The sequence below is a fragment of the Macaca nemestrina genome, chromosome 18, assembly GCF_043159975.1.
Source record: "Macaca nemestrina isolate mMacNem1 chromosome 18, mMacNem.hap1, whole genome shotgun sequence".
Lineage (NCBI taxonomy): Eukaryota > Metazoa > Chordata > Mammalia > Primates > Cercopithecidae > Macaca > Macaca nemestrina.
Window position 1 is genome coordinate 50,976,534 of NC_092142.1, and position 20,246 is coordinate 50,996,779.

Here is a 20,246-nt window from a genome sequence, read left to right on the forward strand (position 1 = left end):
ATGAGGCTGGATGGTGATGAGAGAGGACAAGATGAGCCTTGGGCATTTGCAGATTTCCCTGGGGACACAAAGTAGGATTCACTCTCAAATCAATTACAACAATGAGTTATTTCTTATTAGGAGGAAAACTTAAGCAGAGTACAAGTCTGAGTGAGACACGGCAGGCCTTACCCCTGGTAAATGCAAGGATAGCCAGGCTGGTTTGGATAAGAATAAGCTCATCTTGCATGAGTGGCCACTCTGCCCCACCTCATTTGATTAATAAGAATTTCCAGCCTGTGGACTTGAACCTAACAGACCATGATGACTTGAACAGGCATTCATCAATCACTATATCTCCCGAAACCTCCAGACAGACTGACTTGGAGTCATAACTATTCCCTCTTTCATTCTTGCCATCTACACATTTATAATTTCTTAGTACATTTCACTTGATCAGCCAAATAGTCATTTTTTACATACTTTCCTATAGCAAATACTGGAAAGAAAAAGAGGTGTTTACACCTATCTGTTCTTCATGCAGAGATTTAAACTACATGCAATAATAATCACAGCATTGGTATTGCTGCTGAGTAATTTAAAGTCCCAAAGGGCAGTTTGTTCCCATAATCAGGCCCCTGAGGTCCTAGGTGTGTAGAGAGAGAAAAGAATCCTGAAGAATCTCATCACTCAATGGAAAATTAACATTTAAAATGTTTCATATAGGATTTTGTGTTGTGGAAAATACTCATCACCAGCATTGTCCTAATGATTCACGATCAGTGGGATCATAATTTGTGAGTGCTGGTGTCATCTGCAGGAACACAGGCTCAACATCTTGTTCAAGGGTACCAGTTGGTAAGCTCCCGAATTTAAACCTAAGACATGGATTCTACTGCCTTACTCTGCTCTTCATGTCACACTGGAGCAGAATAACTTGACTCAGGATGGTTGGAGGAAGAGAGGTGGAAGAAGGCAGAGGAAACAGTGAAGATGGAAGACTTTGTTTTGGATTTTTACAGAATCTCTACTCTCAAGTGGTCCATTTTCTTGGACTACTATCCAGAGATAAGATGAGAATAAAGGGACAAAAAAATTGACTTCATATTTAATCAGTGTGAAACCCCACTACTTATTCAAATTCTAGTTTAGCTTTAAGACCTAGCACAGACTTGTAAACCTTCTTTCACTATTAGAGCTTTCAATCACTTACTTTTTCTTAGAACCTATGGAAAGAGATGGCAGACAACCCAGCATTTAATGACATCCTGCCACTTGATGTTTACTGTTAGCTGTGCTTCATCAACAATGCTGAAACGTCTGCTATACAGAAAAATAAATCCACCAGAGTGGCTGAGTCTTCCAGATAACTGATGGTTTTCTTTCTTAAGCCCAAGCATTTTTAAAATTGTAAATATTTTGGCAAGAAGAACATTTATGGTGTATCTTATACATCTCTGTCTTCTTAAACACAGTATGTTAAGCACGTTTTTGCCATCCATTATTGCACTGTGCCTTATTATTGGTACCCTTGTACTTAATGCCCTCATAGTCTGAAGCATATTGTCTTTTATCTATTTGTTTTTCAAATTTCTCCTCCTATTGCTGAGGCTTTCAGCCATTACTGTGCCTCCAATGGGAATCTTCACTCTGACGCAATCTCAGCTCACTGCAACCTCTGCCTCTTGTATTCAAGTAATTGTCCTGCCTCAGCCTCCTGAACAGCTAATATTACAGGTGCATGCCACCATGCCAGGCTAATTTTGCATTTTTAGTAGAAATAGGGTTTCACCATGTTGGCCAGGCTGGTCTCAAACTCCTAAGCCCAAGTGATCCACCTTCCTAAGCCTTCCAAAGTTCTGAAATTACAAGTGTGAGCCTCCGTGCCCAGCCTCTAATGGGAACCTTCTATCACCTTCCAACTCACTGTTCCTAAAGCATCATGAACTGGGAAATCAGAAAATCAAGATTGTTAAACACACGGGCAAAGTATGAGTAAATAAGTCTCTAGTCAGGGCCAGAGGAACAATTCCATTATTTGGAATGATGAAAGGTTTGATCAAAGATTCATGTCTCTTGACTATTTTTAGTTGGAGAAATTTCCCGAAGAGCTGAGTTCTGAAAAGGGGAAATGTTCCTGGAGATAAAATTCATCAGGTAATGTTTTTACAGTATCCAACTCAGTGCCAAGGGCACGGCAGACTCTGTACAAGGGCACAGCAGACACTGAATAAGTTACTTGGTGACTACAGTGTCCTCAACTGCAAAAAGTGTCCAATAATGACCAATAGAGTCTTTGTGTTACCTGCTATTTTGATTGCCCTTAAGATTTCAGGCAGTGATAAAAATGAACACAACATCATTTTGATATGGTATCTTTGTAAGCAAAATTAAATTCTCTTTGGAACACGAGTACATGTAAGCAAAATGATGTTGTCCAACTAACTTTGAATAAATAGTGCTGCAACATCCAAAGACACAATGGATTGAGTAACCTCTAAATCAACTGCCCTTATAAATGAAGATGGTCATTGTTAAAAAAAATCTGAATGAATGCGCATAATATACTTAAGATAGGTTCTGGTTAATGTAAAGAACACCTGAGGAAAAGAATGAAACTGAAAAAAGAAAATGGCATCCAAACTTTTCTTCAGACAAACAACCTCTGTATCAGTTTTCAGGGTTCGTCATACTGTTTTATTTCAACTCTTTATGGAGAGGATATAGGGGGAATGTCAAGAAATGGCTCCAAAAAAGGAAAATATATGAGAGAATAATTTTTCTTGCTCTGTTTTAGCTTATTACATCATTGTATCAAGCGTAAGGCATCAGTGAGTTTTGGAAATTATGCCACCTCGACAGACCAGTACAGTGATGACGATGGAGATTTCTGGCTCCTGTAGTCTTTGCCCACCGTCTTCTGAACCTGCTTTTTAGCATTTTAGAAGAATTGAGAGGAGCTCTAGAAACTACAGTTCTGACCATTCAAAGGCTATCATCTGGGAAGTCTTAATGACTACATGGTTAGACTATCATATTTTTGCCCCAAGGTACTAATTGAGTCTCAAAGGTAGCATTCAGCATCCTTTCCTACTGAGATCTCATTATGCACGTGTAATGTGAGTAAACAATGAGATTCTATTAAATTGCTTTCCTCCCTTTAAATTAGCCTTAATACAGAAAGGGAGGAGACAGGGTGCTTATTCTTACAGAGATCAAGTAATTAATTTTGTAGGTTCTATGAAATATTGAAGGAAATCATGCAAATGAATTTGCAAACAATTAGAACAGGAACTACTCAAATATGTGTATTTATGAAAAAAGATATAAAGCAAATACAGATCAGTTCATTAGTCTCATGGAGTTTCTTCATCTTGGTAAGAGTGTTGTATACGTGACTAAAGTGCTAAATAAAATCTTAGATAGATGTTTATTAATTGCTAGATGTTGACTTTTACTTTTAAAATCACTTTCAGAAATTCTAACATTGGGTTCAGTTACCATTTTAGTCCAATCTCATACCTAGAAGAAATTGTGTTCATAACCATAATACTCTCCCCTTCTTTATTTATATAGAATTTCAGGGTTTTCAGCTTATTTCACAATCCAGGGACATTACAAGCACTTCAGTTAGAAATGCTATATTTTTGCAAAGCAAAGCTTGAAACAAAAACATTTTGTGGTTAAACATTCATTAACTAGAAAATGTAACCCACACAAAAAGCACAAACCCAGAGCATGTCAGATAATCAAGGTTTAATCAAGGTTTATTGTAGTATCTATTATTTAAAACTAGAAGCTAAATACATAAGGGCCTCTCTCTGGTTTTGTGCTTCAAATATTTATACACATGCTTCCAAATGCTCTAGCATTAGCATTAGGGAAATATAATTTACAGGAGGAAATATCTACATATTGCTCCTGTCAACTTCTGTGTATTTTCCCCACAATCATTTGAAATCACTTGAAATTAGTCTTGTCAGCATCCAACCTTGACCCTAGGACAGGGTTTCTCCTCCTCAGCACTATGGGCATTGTGGACTGGATAATTCTTTGTTGTGGCAGTGGCTGTCCTGGGCATTGTAGGACGTTTAGCAGCACCTTTAGCCTCTACCCATTGGAAGTCACTAGCATTTCTATAGGTGCCAGTAGCATGTCTCTAGACATTGCCAGACGACCCTGGAAGAACAAAAATTTCTGACACAAAATAATGACTAAAGACATGACATTAGAGATCTTTGGCACAATAAGGAGAGCTCCAACATGTACAGTGACTGGTAGCTTATGGCGTGGGGAGGGATGACAGAAAAAGAAATTAAAATACATGATTAGTAGATTACTGAATTAAAGGAAAGAAACACTTAATTGGGAATAGAAAGGCCTATTCACATGCTGAAGAAACATCAAGACATAGTTTGATAATAAACTTCAAAGATTAAAAAAAAAAGATACAAAGGAGAAAAAAATTCTGCCTCAGACTTAACCAAATAAATGCTATAAGATTATCAAAAAAAGGTTCTGTTATTTGGGTGAGTTACCAAAATAAGGCATTCTTCTTTGCTTAAGAGGTGGGACCCATGACACAGGGGGAGCCTCTACTTTGTTAGATCACAGCTCAAGTTCTGGACCACAAACTCGGGTATTGGCAGTTGTTTACTATTCCTAGTGGATACCCCCAGTGGATTCACTTATAGAGGTGGTTTGAATGCCTATTATTTCCCAGGAGCAAGTCAATTACCCTACTCTCTTACCAACAATGCTTTTACATATGGCCAGAAGTGTCCATTTTTATCTTCAATAAATTTTAATCTTTACTAAGCTTTTATCTTCCCTCATTAGGAATGAGCAGGCTTTTGCTGGTTAATTGGGCGTTCCTATTTCTTTTTATGTATTGCCTCTGTGCACGCTGCCCATTTTCCTACCACGTTTTAAGTTGGACTGCAGTTGCTCTTTGTGAACTGTCAGATGTGTTGAGAGAATGGGCTTCTCCAGAGTGTATTTTATCTTTTGAATTTGCTTCTGGTGTTTTGCTGAACTGAAGCTTTTCATTTGAACGTGGTCAAATCCTTCAGACTTCTTCACAACCTCCGGGTATCTCATCTTCCTTGGAAAGGTCTTTATATCACTCTGGGATTATGATATTCTTATACTTTTAGTATTAACATGGCTGAACTGCAACTGATGACAGGAAATCGGATGCTTCTGACCCAGTGAGCAGAAGAACCCTGGGAAAAGGATGACCTTTTTTTCAAAGGGCTAAAAATGTAAAACATACAGACCAAACAGCAGAAAACTGAAAACCCAAGGTCTAAGGCAGAACTTCTTCCCTACTTAGAATTTGTGAACTGATAGAAAGGACAAAGAAGCATACTTTAAGGTCTACAATCAGCTAAGCTGCCTTATGGTATACTATGCATGCATATCTGCATATGTATATACACAAAACTGGCAACTTAATGATGTAAATAGGCTCTTCTACATGCCTAGAAAGAGAAGAAACTCTGACAAAGCCCATAATTCTTTCCAATTTGGCATTCTTTTAAGTGCTCAATACCAATATCTCATGGTCTTCATCATCAACTGGGACTCTCAGATTAAACTTTCTTGATTCTGAAATTTTATAACCATCCACTCTATTCCCTTCTTTCCCCAGTAGTCTAGAAAAGGCCCAAAATAAAGATTTTTCTAAACTACCCCTCCTGATCAACCCCCTACCCTACCTCCCTAGATTAAGTTCCTCTTGATTGATGGAGTTTTTTGTTTTTTGTTTTGTTTTGTTTTATTGAGACGGAGTCTCACTCTGTCGTCCAGGCTGGAGTGCAGTGGCGCGATCTCGGCTCACTGCAAGCTCCGCCTCCCGGGTTCACGCCATTCTCCTGCCTCTGCCTCCTGATGTAGCTGGGACTACGGCGCCCACAAGCACGCCCGGCTAATTTTTTTGTATTTTTAGTAGAGACAGGGTTTCACCGTGTTAGCTAGGATGGTCTCAATCTCCTGACCTCGTGATCCACCAGCCTGGGTCTCCCAAAGTGCTGGGATTACAGGCGTGAGCCACCGCGCCCAGCCAATTGATGGAGTTTGGTTGTCTGGATTCTACAAGCTCAGGTACCCCAATTTATAGTTTGGCTCCAAGCCCCACCCACAGCTGAATGACCAGTGGCATTGTGATGCTGAACCTAAAGGTTTCTATTGTGACCAATGCAGCTGGTACAAAAGAATTTTTGCTTGCCTTCCTGAAGGTCTTGCATGCTGCTGGCAGCCTACTAGATATTTAAAGTAATCATCATGATAACGGCTAAGATTTATTAACCATGTGTTATGTGCTTTATGGTGCTAAGAACTCATGTATTTCCTCATTGAATCTTCACAGAATCCTTATGAAGTAGGTAAAATTATTGTATTATAATTCCCCAGTTTGGAGTATAAGTTAATGAAAAGTCTCAAATAAAAATAATTTTAAAAAGACTCCCTTTCCAAAACAAGGGAGAGGATCCATTTGATCCATTGTAAGAAATTCTATGATAGTTATTTATGGTAAACTTGGCTACCCCAAGCAATGAATGACCCAGTGATAAAACAGACTCTTGTCTGGAGCTTTTCAAACTGTAAATGACTAATAATGTTCATTTCTAACTAAATGCCTTGAAGAAAGCAGTGCCCCTTCATGAAGGAGGTAAGGTATACATAGGAGGTAGCAGGGAGTGGAATAAAAGGCTGGGTAAATCACTTTAACACTTGCAAATAAGAGAATTCACCAAGGAGGGCTTGGAGGCTGTTAAGATTTCCTCCAAGACAAATCTCACCTTACATCACCACTGAGTATTTCCTAAGGCAGGGATTCCACCCATTCCATCTTTGGACTAGCAGTATCTGTCCCAGGGGAATGAAGAAGAGTGGGAGGGATGATCCCATAGATAGCCTTCATGTGGACTAGAAATAACTATTGTGACAGAAGAGCTTGTGAAATTTCTTTAATTCCTCCAATCTTATCACTGTTTCATTGTTGTTCTTATACTATGCTAATTCTCCTATAGGAAAAAACAGTAAGACACTCAAAAGAAACCATTTACTGGTTTTGAGAGGCAATAGAAAGGGTCAAGTAGATACTCCTGTATCTAGTGCCTTCATTTTCTATTATTACATAATGAATGACTACAAACTTAGTGGTTTAACACTGTAAATTCATTATCTCACAGGTTTTGTGGGTCAGGAGCCTGACATGTTTCATCCACAAGGCTGAAAATAAGATATTGGTCATTTACACCATCTGGAGACCAACCAGATAAATGTCCACCACCAAGCTCCTCCAGATTGTTGGAAGAATTTATTTTCTTGTGACTGTATGACTGAGGTTCCCATTTCTTGCTAGCTGTTGGCCAGGGACTTCTCTCAGCAGCTAGAGGTTGCTCTCAGGCTCTTGTCACTTGGCCTTTTGCACAGGTAGTTTAGCATGTGACTGTTTAATCCTTCAAGACAAGCAGAATTTCTATTTCTTTCTTTATAAAGGTCTTGGGCTTTGAAGCACTCACTTGATTAGATCAGACCCATCCATGATCATCTTTCTTGTGATTAACTCAAAATCAACTTCTCTGGGACCTTAATTATGTCTACAGAATCCCTTCACCTTTATCATAGGATGCAACCTAATCATGAGCGTAAAGAGCGTGAACACTAAGTGGGCAAGAATTGTGAGAGCCATCTCAGAATTCAGCCTACCACAGCTGTGGACCCAGAACTTTATTAGGGATTAGAGGATGCACCATGAGAAAGCAACTCAAATCCTTGAGGAATGCCGAGAGAAGGCATAAGGACATAAGGGAGGCAGTGGCCTGGAATGAGATAGAAGAAACTGTGTTTGCCTGCCAAAGGTGTCCCTGTTGTATCTGGAATGCTTCACTAGAGGCAGAAGGAGGAGGGAGCTGCAGAAAAAGTTGAATATTTATGCCCTTCAGACTAAGGTTGTCTTCTGTAACTGGCCACTCATCCTAAGAAGAGGAACCACATCACTGGCTGAGTCCAGACCTAGGAGGGCAGGTTATTTTATCTTGCATTACAACTCTGATCAACTGATAGAGTCTGCATGCAGTGTCACCCTGAGAAATATTCTGAGACTGTGTTGTGGCTCAGCAGTAAAGAGTGCCGTTCTTGATTAGCTATGTCTTTCATGAACTCTGGACGGTGAATGGAAATATGTTGAACAAGTATTGACTATTCATGACTTAGACTGTACACATCACCCGAAGACATCTCAACAAATACTAAAACAAAATACAAAGTGTTTAGGAATATACACTGTACAGAAAAGAGACGGCCTTTATAAGATCGTTTTGAGGACTAAGCTCTGATTTTTTTTTTTTAATCTTACTCAAATTCCTATCTAAAGGGTCTGGGAAATCATGCCCTACAAACCATGAATTCTCATCAGATGGGTTTTATTTAACCCTGTATATTATAATTTACTTTCCAATCTGACTCTGGCATAACAAGGAAAAAAATCAAAATGTTTTACCCCAAAATATACTTCCTTGCCATACCTTGAAATTGTCCTGCAAAGTCTCTTGTGGGAAAAATCCACATTCTCTAGAGAATCCCCTTTCCCCTTTGTTTTATTTTCCTTCCTTTCCAGATCCAGGAGACAATCAACTAAGAGCCAGGCACCCTTTTAGGTCCGATAAAAAACATTTTACAACCTGTCCTCTCTGAAGTCTGCTATCTGAGAGCTTCCTTTGCACAATAAAATTTGGTCTCCGCAATCCTTTATCTTAACCTGAAAATTTCCTTTGATTCCAGATCTTCAGATAAACTCAACCAATTGCCAACTAGAAAATGTTTAAATGTACCTATAGCCTAGAAGCCCTCACTTTTTACCCACCTTTCTGAACAAAACCAATGTATTTCTTAAATGTGCTTGATGTCTCATGCCTCCCTAAAATATATAAAACCAAGCTGTACCATGACCACCTTGGACACATGTTCTCAGGACCTCCTGAGGGCTGTGTCACGGGCCATGAGCACATTTGGCTCATATTTAGCTTAGAATAAATCAAAAAATATTTGACAGAGTTTCACTCTTTTCATCAACAGTTTCTTTGCTTCCCATCCCCCAAATTCTCATTTTTTCTACTTACAGTCTCCCATTGGGAGGTTGTTTACTTATAGACCCAATCCATACATACTGGGAAATACCAAGAAATGTAAGAATTTGCAGACCTCAAGGAGCGATGAAGTCATAAAACAGAAACCCTTCAATGTTTGAAAATAGTTTTATAAGAATGAACAGTCTATCAACTCTCCATTGTGCCACCAAAGCAATATGTAAACATGTGTCTTATTTCCCAGTGCTGCTTAGAAGCTACAGAAAGAAGTCCATATTAAAGAAAGGATTGATTGAATGACTTCCTGAAGAGTTGGATGAGCCACATCCCATTTAGCAGATAGAGAAATTCGGGGTCATGTCTGAGTCTCTAGGCCTCCACTAGACCTTCTCATTTTGATCAGATTCAAGTCTCCTGAGCATTTTAATATTGAGAACATTTGCAGTCCTCGTTGGAGCCATTTCTGCTTTCCCAGTCCTTGGGGTGTGGCAAGAAGAAGTCACCTGATTTTTACAACCTCATGGCATTTTCCCAATCATGAAAATGCCCTCAAGTTTGTCACTCGTACAACAAACAAAGGCAAGAAAGCAAATCCATCTGCAGAATAGTGCCATATGAAGATAGATTAAAATGCTAATGGATGAGCATGACATAGAGAAAACAGCACACTGCTGAGGGTTAAAGAAACATGGGTTTCATCCAGAAAGGCCCTTTGAACCACAGTCTGTACTACCCAGCTCTGTCTGAGGGGCTGGAGACAATGAAAGTAAGACAGAAGTGGAAACCAAACTTGTATGCCTCCTAGTCCCAGTTACTGCTCCTTTCAACACTTTGGCTTGTTTTTTCTTGGAATGAGGTTATGTAAAGCCTGAAGAAACAGCCCCTGGCAATGCTTTCTCACAGAAATTTCTCCGCTTTTATTTCTTCCCCCTCCAACCCTTTATGTAATGGAACTACTTTGGTATAGACAGTAGATTGCAATTATCCTTTGGAACTGAGCAAGGAAAGAATGCACCAAGATGAGCACGGGAACAAAACTAAATAGGTATCCTTAAAATACTAAGCAGAATGCATGCCTCTGATATTCTCATCACTCCTGAGCCAAATTATTTAGTCTATAGCTATTAGATGCATTAGGACAGTTCTTCTAATCCCTGTGCTATTCCTTGGGTATCGAATTTAGCAACAACATATTGGTGAATTAATTTCAAAGATCTTTGGGAGAAAACAGAATTGAATCCAATGAACTCAGGGATGAATGATATCCCTGAATTTGGAAATGAAATATCTTTCCATTAAGAAATTGCTTCAGAAATAAAGTAGAACAAGATACATAAATTCCAAGTATCTCCCCTAACAGAAAGACTTGAGAAATGTGTTTAAAGAAACATATTAATTATTTACAGCTATTCTAAATGCTTCTAAAAACAAACAAACAAAATGCCTATGCATTGTGCCATTGTGTGTTTATTGAGTAAGCCCACGCTCTTACTGTGCATTGATTCTTTGGTTGCCATGGCAGAGGGAATGGTTTCTGTGATATGACAGCAGTTACCATATGTTCAGCTTCAAGCCAACTGACTCCATCACAAAAACAGAAGAGAGAAGGAGCTGTGCAGCCCCACCTATTCCAAGGGTCCTATTAGGACCAAGTTGTCTTATGAACCTTTGTACCGGGCCTGACAGTGAATACATGTCATAGCCATGTCCTTTATGCAACATATTTGCAAAGGATTTTTACGTGGAAGCCACCACTCCAGTATCCCAATCAGCATCTAACCCAGATACAGTCCTCTATAAGTTAAAACATGGCCTATGAAGCGATTTTTTAAAAGATTTGTAGTCAAGAGGAGACACATTCTTTGGGGGAGGATGAGGCAACTGGAGTCACCAAGGACCTTAGAGAGTTGGAACTTGAGACACACAGAGGGAATGTATGAATTCTAGGATCACCAATAGAATCAATAAGTGTTTACCTGTAGGGGATAAATCCTGGAAGAGTTCTAGAGTTTGAAGGTGTTTGGACCATTTGAAGCAGAATCTCAGAGGGTGAGTTGGGCATATTCTTGCCCAACTCTCTCTCTCCATAAATAATTCTGGGCTGAGTGTTTCATGCTCTGACTCATTGTGACTATCATGTATGTGGTTATGTTGCCAATTAGGATGCCAATGTTCCCACTGTTGGAGCACTAATGAGTGTTTTTAGTATCCAAGAGATTACTTTTTAGTATTCTTCCAAGGTCCTGTGAGTAAGTTGGCTATTCACTGATAGAGAAATTTTTTTTTCTGGAGCTTTATGGTATGCATTATTAAATCCTTGCTACAGCAATGTAAATGATCCTTGAAGGAGTCAGAGCCCTTCCAACTACAAGCAAAGGACTTTCGATGATGAGACACGGCCCCAATGGTGCTCTTCAGTAATCACTATTTTCTTTACTATGGAAACCTGTAAGAATATCTAAACTAGCAGACTTAAGGGGTAGGCAATCTACACTAATCATGGTTTTATCTTTATCATGGTTAAATTGTGTAAAACTTGCAGATGGCAACGCTGAGCAATTTGTACATATACACAATAACAGGGCTGTCATTCTTTTATCGGGTCACCAAATCAACCAGACAGCCTACTCTACATATGGGCAAATGACTTGAAGAGACACATTACCAAAGAATTCCCAACAGTCAAAATGTGTTTAATCTCATCCACATACATATCTCAATATCCATATCCATATCTCAACAGACCAAAAATGTGTTTAATCTCATCCATATCCAGAGAAATGCAAACTAAAACTATGGTAGGATACCACTGCGCACCCACCAGGTTGGCTCAAATTTTAAAGTTCAGCAACATCAAGTATTACTAAAGATGTGGGGCATTCAGAACTCTTGCATGCTGCTGGTAGGAATAAAAGTTGCTGCCAACACTTTGGAAAACAGTTGGGCATTATTCAACAAAATTAAAGAAATGCAAAAATTCTTACCTAACAATTATACTCTAAGGTGTGTGTACAACTGTCTGTTTACACCAATGAGGATACTCCCAGCACCATAGCTTGTAATAGCCCCAAACAGAAATTTCCCAAATGCCTATCAGTATTATTGACAATTGGTCCAAAAATTCACTTATCATCATTGAAAATGAACAAACTCCAGTTACACTTAAGGACATAGTAAGCTTGATAGGGTAAGGAGAGAGTTGCTGTCAAGAAGAGTAGACGGTCGGTGGCTACATAGATCTTTACATGTTATGTGTACATATAAACATATGTCTGGATTTCATTTTGTTTGGCCTGGTGACAGTATTTGTATTGTCTGACATAATTAATGAAGTATTGAACATCTAACTGTTCTTCTCAACCAGACTATAAGCTCTTGAAGAAGAAATATATATGTGCGTGTGTATGTATGTATATATGTATATATACACACATATATATTTCAGTTTACTCTCCAGTAAGTTATATTTCCCAGTTTAAAAACAAAAGTTGAAAGAAAAATCAGTATCCAGCAAGGACCATATGTTCAGCTTCAAGTCAACTGATTCTGTTGCAAAAAGAGAAGAGAGCAGAAGGAGCTGTGTAGTCCCACCTATTCCAAGGGTCCTACTAGCACCAAATTGTCGTATGAGCCTCTGTTCTGGGCCTGACAGTGAATACATACCATAGCCATGTCCTTTATGCAACGTATTTGCAAAGGATTTTTACATGGAAGCCACTACCCAGTATCCCAATCAGCATCTAACTCAGATACAGTCCTCTATAAGTTAAAACATGGCCTATGAAGCCATTTTTTAAAGATCTGTGGTCAAGGAGAAACACATCCTTTGGGGGAGGATGGGGCAACTTTTCTTGTGAAAACTTTAAAAATTTGGAATGTAATTCAAGTAAATCTCAGTAGACACGTAGGAATGTAGTTTTCATTAATCTATTTCAACCCTTATTGGATCTGCCTTGTTTGTCTACCTAACAATTCTTTGGGGTAATGAGTGTCACAGAGATACATATAAAGAAAAATTGACCAAAAGACAGTTCAGAGAGCCAGGGTTCTTTAGAGAGGTAAAGAAGAAGAGAAATGTTATTGCATCCTTCTTCTGTGAGGGGGCAGTAACTCAAGAGTAGAGGATCCTCATCAAACCGTGTGTTTCCTCTGATGAACTCTTGTTTTGATAATTATTATCACTCCAGAGATGTTGATAATTATATTTAGACAGTTTTTAAAGCAATATTGTATAATATTTTCCCCCATTTAACACCAGCATCCGAATGGATGAATACTCAGTCAGAAGAAATGCAGGGCTGCAGGTTTGTCCACAAAGTGTTCCCATCAACCGTGTAAGTGAGTTTGATAATGTATACATTATATTAGGGGGGAAACACACTCTTTTGGAAAGGACTGATTCTTGGCGCATAATCAGTTCCCATTGAATTTAAATGACTTTTGGTCCTACACCAATGCTGATAAAATACTTTCAAATGTACAGAATATTAACCAAATGTTTATATTAAACAACTCCTTTCAGGTGAAAATGCGCTCGGCGAAGCGTAGCTCCCTGGAGCAAGTTAGTGAATATTAATGTTTAGCACGTTGTAAGGCTCTACAAGTACTCTGATGTTGGAGGCCAAGGGGGAGATAAACGAGCAAGGTTGGCGGATGGGCCCTGCCAGGGGAAGGTACAATCACATTGGACATAACCTCACTGAGATGGAAATGGAGCTTGAAATACATGCAGTCGGGGCTGCCAGGAACTGGGAGGCAAATATGGACTGAGAAAGAGAGTACCAGACTCTCCTGCGTGTTCCCAACTCAATCCCCCTGAAGACCTAGTCTGATTTCAGACCTGCCCAGGGTCCCATCAGCAGAGAGATTTATAGGGCATGCCGCATAATTAATACCAGCCAATTGCCAGTTAATCATGGCCCTCGATTTTGGGTAAGTGAAGGCTGCTTATCATGAGAAGCAGTCAGACTTATATTAAGTACTACAGTATTTCAAATCTGCCAAAGCACACAGGCCATTTCCAATTATCATTGTTTATCTGCAGGTTTCAGGAAATCATATAAATACGCAACTCACAGTGTATATACACATATTTCAGGGAAGAAGACAGCTTTTATCAACCAGGCTGAAGGTCAAAATGAAAATTCTTTTGCATATGTTTTGGTGGGTAAAAGGCCAGACTGGGGAGCATGAGACCCAGGGACAATGCCCAGCTCTGAATAGGACATTGGTGGTATTTGAGTGAGCTAGCCCCCATCCACACTTCTGTTCCTCCATCCATAAAATGAGGATATTAATATTTCAGGTAACCAGGGTGAAGTGTTTTGAGCAGCTTGGAAGACCAGTGCTAAATAAGCATATGGTATTATTTTTTAGTCTTGTGTTAATAATACTTTAGAATTCAATGCATGTTCAACATTTTTGTTGTTGTGGTTATAGTCTAATTTTATATTTTAGTAGCTACTTTTAAAATTAGTAAGGCTAAATCTTCTCAGATTTATTGAAGTTCCAAATGAATAATGATAAAGGAAAACCAATGTTATTATTCCCATTTTACAGATAAAATAATATCAGTCCTGAAAAATCTCTCTCTAGAAGATTTTGTATACATCTTACAGCTTCTGGAATGGCTCTCATATAAATCATCCTAAAATACTAGTTCTAATTTTCAAACACGATTTTCAGAAAAGCAGAGTACAGAATTTTCCCTAAAATTCAATTCTAACCTCTCTACCTGTATCCTTATCTCTTTTTTTTTTTTTTTTTCCTGACTGTCTCACTCTGTTGCCCAGGCTGGAGTGCAATGATATGATCTCGGCTCACTGCAACCTCCATCTCCCAGGTTCAAGTGATTCTCCCTGCCTCAGCCTTCTGAGTAGCTGAGTGCCTGTAAGGCACCCGCCACCACACCCAGCTAATTTTTGTATTTTTACTAGAGACGGGGTTTCGCCATGTTGGCCAGGCTGCTCATGAACTCCTGACCTTGGGTGATCCACACAGGCATGAGCCACCGCGCCTGGCCTCATGTCTATTGAAGACTCTTAAACTTGCAGATCCTGACACCACAGAATACGGTCACACAGTAGCCATGCTTGGCACATGAAGTAAATGTTAGAGCCTAGAGAGGGTAGGTGACCAGCTCAAAATCAACACAGCTAGGACCTGAGCCAGGATTACAACCCCCATTTGAGTGTCTTCCTTACTATGTTAAACCCCGTAGAGTTCTCAATCAAGAATCCACCATGCCTTTATGCTTTGCTTGGTTGCAAGGCAGACACAGAACAACCTTCAGCAAATTCTGATTGAGTAGCAATGTGAAAGCTGGAGTAGAAAAACAAATAAGTATGAAATATTCTCCCTTCTTCTTCAAGAGCTTACGATTTAGTTGAGAAAAATGTTAGGTGTTCAATAGTTCATTCACTATGGGAGACATTACAAATACTGTCACCAGGCCAACCAAAATGAAATCCAAATATGTGGTAGTAGACTAGTGATTTCCAGTGTATGTTTTGAAAAACAATCCCACAAGATTGGCCATGCATAAGTAAGTAAATAAAAGCATAAATACTTTTTATGATTAAATAAGTTTGAGGTATCATACACATTGTAAAGTCATGAGAAACAAATGCGTTCAAGTGCTCTGAGATGTCCCGCAGTAAAGGAACCTATTGAATAATTTCCAGTTTTGTGTTTCTCAGACTCATAAAGTCTTTTCAAGGCTTTCAACTGAGTTGGCCTTTTCCTACTTCATCTATGGTATTCTAACCTCTAACTGCACGTGTAACTACTCCAATTTTACACGCTTCATGTCCTGGTCATCTTTTAATCATTGGCTCTTAATACAGTGTCTGGCATGTGGTCCCTTGCATCTATTTGTTAAATGAATACATAGCCTGCTTGGTACTGTGATGGAGAACAGGATCACTAACTCATGTTCTCTGTCCTCTAGAGCGGCTCTCTCAAATGTTAGTGTCTATATGAATCCACCTTGGGATATTAGTAAAATGAGTTTCTGATGCAGAAGATCTGAGAAAGCGCCTGAAATTCTGATATTCTGTCTCCCAGGTAAAACCAATATTCCCAGCCCCAGGGTCACACTTTAAGGCCACAGTAGATACGTGCTCTCGCTCTAACAAAAGACGTATTCCCTGAGAAGATGTGACACTTGTCACCATAGTTCAAGAACACAATTCTGGCCAGACACGGTGGCTCATGCCTGCAATCCCAGCACTTTGGGAGGCCGAGATGGGTGAATCACGAGGTCAGGAGATCGAGACCATCCTGGCCATCATGGTGAAACCCCATCTCTACTAAAAAAAAAAAAAAAAAAAAAAAAAAATTGCCAGGCATGGTGGCACGTGCCTGTAGTCCCAGATACTCGGGAGGCTGAGGCAGGGGAATCACTTGAACCCAGGAGGCGGAGGTTGCAGTGAGCCAAGATAGCGCCATTGCACTCCAGCCTGGTGACAGAGTGAGATTCCATCTCAAAATAATAATAATAGTAGTAATAATAATATAGTTCTATGGGAAGACCAGGGCAGACATGATTTATTCTGCCTGAGCAGGCAGGGGGACAGTGGAGGAGTATCTTGTAAATGTCATGGGAGGGGTGCTTTGAGATGAGCTTTAAAGAGTGACTGGCATTTTGCCAGGCAGAGGAAGTAAGGACATACAGTTTAGTCAACAGCATGAACTAAGTGGCAGAGCAAAGCACTGTGTACTGCATGTTCAGGGAGCAATGAGGTAGGTGCACGTAGTACTTAGGGAGTCAAGGAATCAATTGTAGTAGGGACATTGAGCTGAATTGTGTTATGGTTTGGATATTTGTCCCCTCTAAATATCACATTGAAATTTGATCCCCAGTGTTAGAGATGTGACCTAATGGGAGGTGTTTGGGCCATGGGGGTGGATCCCTTATAAATGACTTGGTGTAGTTCCTGTGGTAATGAGGGAATCCTTACTTCCTTAGTTCATGAGAGAGCTGAGTGTTTATAAGATCATGGCATCCCTTTCCTCTCTCTCTTGTTCCTTCTCTCACCATGCGACACGCCGGCTCCTCTTCCTCCTCTATTATGATTGGAAGCTGCCCAAGGTCCTCACCAGAAGCAGATGCTGGTGCCTTGCTTCTAATACAGCCATGCAGAACCATTTTTCTTTATAAATTACCCAGCCTCAGGCATTCCTTGATAGCAACACAAAATGAACTAAGACAGCATTGTATTTTAAAAAGTCCAAATGTTTAATGGTGGAATTCCAGAAATAATAAACTGGTAGGAAAGCAACTTTGATAAGTGGGCAGAAATCTTGCTGCCCTTTCATGAAGCCATGTGGCCTGCATGGACACTCTCTGCTCCTGGATTTAGCCCTGCTTTCAAATTTTAATGGGATGTCAGTGAGGTTTTCAAAATGATTGATAAGGCATAATCAACCCCTTTCACTGGTTGAAGATTATGCTGTTTTTAAAAAGCACTTAGCATTTCAAGGGTTGTTTTATGGGCATCTGCACAAACCTATGAAGCAACCAACTTTATTTAGCAGTTATCGACAGACTACTACTGCTTACAGGGTTGTATTCTTCCATTCTGTTTCAGATTTCAGCCCAGCTGTTCTGGGATCTTTTATTTCAAAAACTGGAAAACCAGGGCTATTAATAGAGTCAGGCAACTAATTTAAATCTGATAATGTGCTGACACTTGGCTGCATACTTCAGCACAGATGCCCATGTGTGCAATGTGTATTTATTTCTGTACAAATGTGTACATGCATATGTATAAATAACAGCAAATACTATGAAGTCAACACTTATTATTTAACAGGGCCACCTGGGAGTTATCCTGTGCCTCATAAATAGAACACTCTTTGACATGTAAAAATCTTCTACAAGGTGATTGAAGCCTGTAGGTTTAAGGGTCAGAGTTATTACGAGTGGGAGGATTACAGATACACACAGTACTTCTTCTGGATGGAAGAGAGACCCATAGAAGACCAGAACATTTTAGCTAAACTTTACTTTCCTCATATGCCTTATACTGCAACCAAATTACTTACTATTGTCCATATATATTATATAGTTTTCTTCATCTTGCTTATGTTATTTTCTCTGTGAATTAGATAAGAGTCTGGGCTTTAAAATTAGCTTTGGGTTCAAGTTCCAGCTTTGCCAAATTCTAGCTATGCGATTTGGAGCAAATTACTTATTAAACCAAGCCTGGCCTCTCGTCTGTACAATGGAGCCATTCATTTTACTTACATCGAAGGGCTTTTATGAGGATCAAATGAGATAATGCAAGTAAACACTCAGCACATTGTACAATTCTGATTCATGGTGACAGAAATCAGAGTGTTTTTCTGGAGTGAAGGGTCATGGGGTTTCACCTGGATAGGGACGTAAGGAAACTAAAGCAATAAATATCTTGTATATCTTAATGGGGTGGTGGTTATATAGGTGTATTTTCCCCATCTAATGTATAGGTGTGATGATGATGGTGGTGGTGGTTATTATTATTATTCTCCCATCTCCATATCTAAATGCTATTTATTTTTCAAAGTTTAGCTCAGGAACCATTATTGTTTTCATGTAGCTTTCACAGTCTCCGTAACTGGAAGGGATCTCTTTTACTTTGAACTTATTCTTTGCATGTCTAAGATACAGTCATCCTGGTGTTAAGACTTAGCTCTTTGTATGTGTCTCTTACTTCCACTAGCTTGTCAGTCCTTCATGAGGTATCTCTGGGTGGTCTTGGAATCCTGCACAGTATCTAGGTGAGATCTATTTACTCTTTATCCTCCCATTAAATCACTGCGGAAAGGGTGAATTCAGTGTAACCCTACGTAGAACTGCCTTGAGCTCCATTCTGGTACCTCAATACATCCAAAGTCCTCTCCACGGTTTCCATAAGCACAGTTTCCCCCTGGCTTTGGCTATAATTTCTATGTATGTTGACTCTGTTACCTTCATCCAGTCATAAAATTCTATGCTACTTTTTATAATTTACACAGGCACACATATTCACCTTAGACAGGTATGTGCAAAATAAACTACTGAAAGGGTGGGTCACAGGGTTGCAAAGAGGTGGGACTCATGCCACAGCAGTGCCAAGAGCTGTGAGCAAAGCCAGGCTGTTCTCACACATCTCCCACCCTCTCTGCCACCAGAGGCTTTATTCAGCTCTTCAGCCTCGTGCTGCAACCAGATTTCCACCATCACCGTGTCTCTTCTCTGCTTCTCCTTGTCTTTTCTCCTTCCTCTCAGGAAGAGAAATAAATTCCTTGCTTTGTTGCAGGTGGAGGAGTTCAGCCATTATCTTGACTTTGTCCTAGGCACTCCCATGCCCTCAGAGGCTCATTTTGAATACAAACACTTAGGGATGCTATTTTTCCACATCAAGCATCTTCCTCCTGGCAAAATAATTCTGGTGACAGTAGTGAAGATAATTTTCACTCCTGCCTACAGAATGACTAAACAAAAGCAAAGAGGAGAAGAAGAATGAAGTAAAGACAACCAAAAGAAAAGACTGATAGCGCCTTAAGAATGGATCTTAATAAGGGAATGATGGCTGAGGAGTCCATTTCCTAAATCACCCACCTTACTGACTTCCTACAGCAACACCATACAGAAAGCTGCACCTTGAGGGGAAGACACGAGAATCCTGGAGTGGAAAAAAATTGGGTGATGATGACAGTCTTTGAGGTCTGGAGAGTAAAATAGAAGCAAAAAAAAAGGATTATTTTTATCTTGTGAAGACTGTTCCCTCTTAAGACTTTTGCAAATGATTAAGATTTCAATTATGTTCCAGGAAAAAAATAAGATTTGTGTTTGACAAAAAAAAAAAAAAAATTGTCTAGAACAGGTGGGAAGGAAGAGATAGTTTAGCCACATCCAAGAGACCTGTAAATTAGGTACAGTGATGTGAATGGTGTACCACTTATAAAAGAATGTTAACTGGAGAAGTCTCTGCTGTCTTCCCAAAACTGAGGAGGGTGTACACTCTCCATCCTTGTGGAAGTGTCCACTTTTATTGAAGATTGGTTAAATAAATCTGTGCCTACTGCTACTCAAGCCATTCCAAATTGGTCTGTCCTCATTTAATTTATTAAATCTTTAATACATAATATTGAGCACATCTTATGTTATTGACACTCAGTACAAGAGAGAATGCAGTCAGGAAATGA

At 39.5% G+C, this 20,246-nt stretch overlaps 2 long non-coding RNA genes across 2 annotated transcripts in view; one reads left to right on the forward strand and one right to left on the reverse strand.

The window, feature by feature from the left end:
• LINC02911 (long intergenic non-protein coding RNA 2911) overlaps positions 1-6,865 on the reverse strand; it is a 70,050-nt gene extending 63,185 nt beyond the window's left edge. Inside the window, exon 1 of the long non-coding RNA XR_011616447.1 lies at positions 6,783-6,865. This is a non-coding gene — a long non-coding RNA (long intergenic non-protein coding RNA 2911). The remainder of the gene's footprint in view (positions 1-6,782) is intronic.
• On the forward strand, positions 6,239-20,016 carry LOC105492276 (uncharacterized). The gene is made up of 4 exons (XR_011616448.1): positions 6,239-6,361; positions 16,024-16,139; positions 18,779-18,836; positions 19,358-20,016. It is a non-coding gene; the product is annotated as an uncharacterized lncRNA (long non-coding RNA).
• The last annotated feature ends 230 nt before the right edge of the window (positions 20,017-20,246 follow it).